This window comes from Oratosquilla oratoria, chromosome 9, assembly GCF_046742065.1.
Source record: "Oratosquilla oratoria isolate Oo_2021 chromosome 9, ASM4674206v1, whole genome shotgun sequence".
In the NCBI taxonomy this organism is placed as follows: Eukaryota; Metazoa; Arthropoda; class Malacostraca; order Stomatopoda; family Squillidae; genus Oratosquilla; species Oratosquilla oratoria.
This window is the reverse complement of record NC_134785.1, coordinates 23,417,812-23,423,452: the sequence shown is the minus strand read 5'-3', so window position 1 is coordinate 23,423,452 and position 5,641 is coordinate 23,417,812.

Below are 5,641 nucleotides of genomic sequence, written 5' to 3'. Positions count from 1 at the left end.
ACATACTACCTATCTCTTCCCTATTACTCTCATCTGTACCACATCCACGCACATTAAAAGACCCAAACCTTAGGGTGCTGGCCCGAGGCCCTCCAGCACCCCTTATGCCTTTCCTTTGCTTTTTGGGGCTACAGGGAGAAGGATGCCTAGTCCCTCTCCCCGTCCCTTTCTTCTCGCCTCTTACGATCCAAGTGGGAAACTTGGTGGCAGTATTCTTTTCCCCCACCATAATAATAATAATTAATAAACACTAACAACAACAATAATGACAATAACGATAATAATAATAGTTATTATTATTTTCATAATACAAATAATTACGGTAATAATGATAGTAATGATGATGATAATAATAATAGTAATAATAAAACTCAAATATCCTACCAGGATAGTCGTCTTTACACCACCATTTACAATCTCTCTCTCTCTCTCTCTCTCTCTCTCTCTCTCTCTCTCTCTCTCTCTCTCTCTCTCTCTCTCTGTCTGTCTTTCACACACACACACACACACACACACACACACACACACACACACTGATAAGGCCTAGACTATGCGGCGACATTGTGGTCACCCAGTACCAAAAAGAATATAAAGAAATTAAAAGAATCCAGAGAGCAGCCACAAAAATGGCACCTGCACTTGCAAACTTTTCATATGAGGAGAGATTGCCTAAACTGGAGTTACCGACTCTGGAGCAAAGAAGAGAGAGAGGTGACCTACTGACCATCTACAGAATCTTGAAGGGCACAGAAATACTCGATAGAGAGGACTTGTTAAACTGGGGCAAGAGAAGCACAAGAGGACATGGAAAGAAAAAAAAACATAGCTACAGAAGAGATCTGAAGAAAAACAGCTTTCCACGTAGAGTGGTGGTCACTTGGAACAAACTGGACAGTGAAATAGTGTGCGCAAAAACCATTCATGAGTTTAATCGCAAACTAGACACTGCGAGATACAAATGCAGGCACCACGAGCGTAGCTCCCCTTTCCGCAAAATATAACTAGGTAAATACACACACACACACACACACACACACACACACACACACACACACACACACACACACACACACACACACACACACACACACATACACACACACAAGAAAAAAATTGATGCTGAAAGATACAAAGACGGGTTACCACGAGCATAGCTCCCTTCCCGTGCAATACAACTAGGTAAATACACACACACACACACACACACACACACACACACACACACACACACACACACACACACACACACACACACACACACACACTGTAGAGGTAATATTCAGTATCCATCTTCACACATTGAACAGATTGGCCTGTAATTAATCCTGCATTACAAATGAATGACCTGAATAGCGAGTCCAACCACAGTGGGCATAAATTACCTCGATAAGGCTACTTCGTTTGGACCAGCTTTCAAGACAAGAAGGACATTACCTGTTCGATCCGCATCTAAGCTGTAACAGTTGTAAGTTCAGCCGGTTGTACCTACTAGTTGCACAACATGTCCTGGTGTATGGGGCATAGGAGATGACTTAATTCTTAGCTAAGCGTCTCCTTGCGTAAGCTTCTCACCTAGTAGGAGTTAATACACGTCTTTCATAGGAATGTAAGAATAGAGGAGACTACAAGAAACCATAAGGCCTATACTAGCCAGTTTCATGTCCATTACCACCTTTCATACCAATGCATAAAGTTATCTAATATTCTCTTAAAACAACGAATTGTTTCAACACTCACTTCATCACTAGTTCTATTCCATTTGTTAACCATCTTGTTGTTAAACCAGTTCTTACCTATTTCCTTCTTAAAACTAAATTTGTCCTATTCAAATTCATTACTACAAGTCCTGTCCTGATGTTTTGATATGATGACCTTACCAGCATCACCCTTTCTTTCTTTTGACCTGAAAAGATGATCAATGAGTGACCCAGTGGATGACCTGATATGATTTTTCCTAGAGCCTCCTCAGTTCCTGTACTTCCCCGCCATTTATCATTATTCTGTAATACTCCTTATCCTGTTCAGTTTATCCATGATATTTTCATTTATTTTATTTTTTTTTTCCACGTCACATTTTCGTGACTTGTTTGATTGGTGGGTGTATTCTCATGTATGTCCGTGTGTGTTTGTATGTGTGTGTGTGTGTGTGTGTGTGTGTGTGTGTGTGTGTGTGTGTGTGTGTGTGTGTGTGTGTGTGTGTGTGTGTGTGTGTGTGTGTGTGTGTGTGTGTGTGCATATAGTTGTTAGTGTGACTGTACGTTTGTGTGTATGTTCATGGCAATTATCTGGAAATTATTATTCTAGTAATGGAGTCATCATTTTTCTTCCCCTTTCTCCTCCTCCTCCTCCTCCTCCCCGTACTCCTCTCTCTCTCCCCTACTCCTATTTCTCCTCGTCCATCTATTCCACTGCTCTTTTTCCTCCTCTTCCTCTTTACATTTTCCTCCTTCTTGTCGTTCTCATCTTTATCCTTCCTCACCTCTTCTTTTTCTTCTTATCTCTCTTCCTCCTCCTTCCTTTGTTCTCTATTTATTTTTTATTTTATTTACTCCCTTATTATCTTCCTGATCCTCATCCTCATTATCCTCCTTCTTGTCGTTCTTATCGTTATCCTTCCTCACCTCTTCTTTTCCTTTTTATCTCTCTTCCTCCTCCTTCCTTTGTTCTCTATTTCCTTTCCTATTTTCTTCACTTTCTTATTATCTTCCTAATCCTCATCCTCATTATCTTCCTCACTCATATCCTTGTCCTTCTTATCATCCAAATCCTCTTAAATATTGCCATCCACCTCATTCTCGTCATCTCATTTTTTTTTTCTTTCTTACTTATCCTCATAAGTGTCCGTATCATCATCCTTATCGTCTTTATCACCATAATTCATGTTTCCCATCTATTCCTTCCCTCGTTCTCAGTCTCCTTAATCTCAGCATCTCATGATCAGCCGACACTGACAAACTTTGAAAAGACTTTACAATTTATCAATCAGATATTGTTTTTATTTCTTATTATGTTTATACTGTACTAACTTTACAATAAAAAAAAAACGTTTTTTGTGTGGGTAGATATAGCTAACGGTAACCGGCTGCATTCGGTAAGATCCAGCACAGCAACTGATCGTCTATTTTGTATTCCGCAAGCGTCATGTGCCACAGTATCCACTCTCCTCAGGAATGAGGGTGTTGCTTTTATTTACATTTACATCTTACCGGATGTTCGCTGCCCGTGCGAGCTAGAGCGTCGCTACTTACTGCGAAGGTCGAGGTGACGGCGGCTTGAACCTTGCCACGAGCGAGTTGGACCAAGGGCATGGTTCATTAAATTCCACGTCCTACCCTCCTGATGGGAAAGTTCGCGACGGCGAATGTCGGGGTGACGGTGCTTTGAACCTTGCCACGAGCGAGTTGGACCAAGGGCATGGTTCATTAAATTCCACGTCCTACCCTCCTGATGGGAAAGTTCGCGACGGCGAATGTCGGGGTGACGGTGCTTTGAACTTTGCCACGAGCGAGTTGGACCAAGGGCATGGTTCATCAATTCCCACGATACAAAGTCCTCTGCAGGGGATACCGTCCTAACCTCCTAATGGTAACGTTCTCATCATCATCAATCATCGGTCATATCATATTGATCATGCATTTACCTCTTAGCTGCTAAGGGAATACCACGAGGATGAACGAAACAATGTGGAATGAGCCGAAATATGTGGTAAAGTGTCACTCTTTGTTGGTGGGGTTAATTGAGAAGTCTCTTCATTACCGATGATGCATTGAGGGCCGACGAAAGGTTTTAAAAATACGGATCTACATCTCTGGAAAGACGTAGAGTGTGGAATCATCTAATAGAGACAGTCAAATGGATCAAGAGCTTTAACAAGGGTGATGCAGACAAGGACATCATATTAAGACAGCAGGACAGAACTCGTAAGTAATTTATTTGAATTGGACAATTTTAGGTTTGAGAATGAAACAGGCAAGAACTGGTTTACTAATAGAGTCGTTAACGAATAGAATAGACTTAGTAACAATGTAGAATACATGTCTTCTGTCTTATCAAGTTTCTATTTATATTCATTTATGCGTGTGTGATGTGAATATGCTTTTCTTACTAAGTAACATATGCTGATAAATCGTCCTTTGAAAACAGGGAAAATTGATCATTATCTCGTAGACATAAGCTATATTCTCTATGTATATATACATACATATATATTAGACTTAAAACCCACTTTCGTAAAAGAAGAGACGAAAGCAGAGAATTCCGTATATTTCGATCACTAGATGTGATCCTCTTCAGCAGATTGAATACAGAGTTGAAAAGACATGCATATCTATATATATACATGTATATATATATATATATATATATATATATATATATATATATATTGATAAATTGTTTAAGACAAATGAGAGAGTGATAGGTGGGGAAGGGTAAACGAAGATGGGCTAAGAATACATTTATTGTTCTTACGTTTCGGTTATTATAACCTTCCTCAGAGAACTTGTTACAGAACATCTTGGTCACAACATTTATACCCGTAGTGGGGGAACTTGTGAAGCTTCGAGTGTCAGGTTTTTTCTAGTGCATTAATTATTAAGAGACTGGCTGCTTTAGATAGGCATATAAATCCTTCTCTGTCGTTATTATTTTCTTGGACATTTATATGTGCAGCTTCAACTGTCTTTCTCATCTTCTTTTGTAATCCTTTGTGTAAAATTTCAACTTTACTCCATTCGGGAAGGTTGTTGCATATTTCGAGGTGGCGGACCAGGGAGTTGGACGTTCTGTGTGCTTTTAAATCATTCCTATGTTCGTTTATCCTCTTTTCGATTCCTCGACCTGATTCACCGATGTAAGCCGAGGGGCAGCCACTACATGGAATGCGGTAGATCACACTGAGGTCGTTGTTGTCATTAGTGTGGTTTTTAAACATTTTACCTATTTTATTGCATGATACCTTGGCGATGTTTATGCCACCTTTCAGTAAATATCTATCAATAATTTCGGTTTTATCAGAATTAGGTACAGTAATGAAATGCGGTGTGACTAGGTTTTTTGTTACTGTATGGTCATTTGATCCGGACGCTTGGTCGTTTGGTCCGCTGGTCCGGGCGTTCGATTTATCGTGGATTTTTCTAGCTTGTTTATTACATTCACATTCTCAAGCCTTCGGATTAAGTCAGATGAGTTTCTTAAGTGTGCCCCACTAATGGAACCCATGGTGTTAGATAAGGGTTTTGCCAAGCATTTGGCTAGTCTATGAGGGGCACTCCCGATCCCTGATGTTATGGGTCTCATAGGGATACCCATCTTGTGTACTTTGGGTAGACCATGCATTTTGGGGGGTTTTGGCGCTTCTTCTAGTAGGCCTAGAAGCTTCTTACCTCTGCGGGATTTACGTAATATTTTTCTTGCTTCCGCGTTAAATTTAGTTGCCTCTCTATCTGCGCTACCAACTGGTTGCCTTTCATATGTTGATTTGTCATTCAGCAGGTGGGGCACACTTAAGAAACTCATCTGACTTAATCCGAAGGCTTGAGAATGTGAATGTAATAAACAAGAAATTAATTAGCTATGACATAACAGCCTTATTTACTAACGTATCTATTAATAATGCACTAGAAGCGCTTAAAAAGGTGAT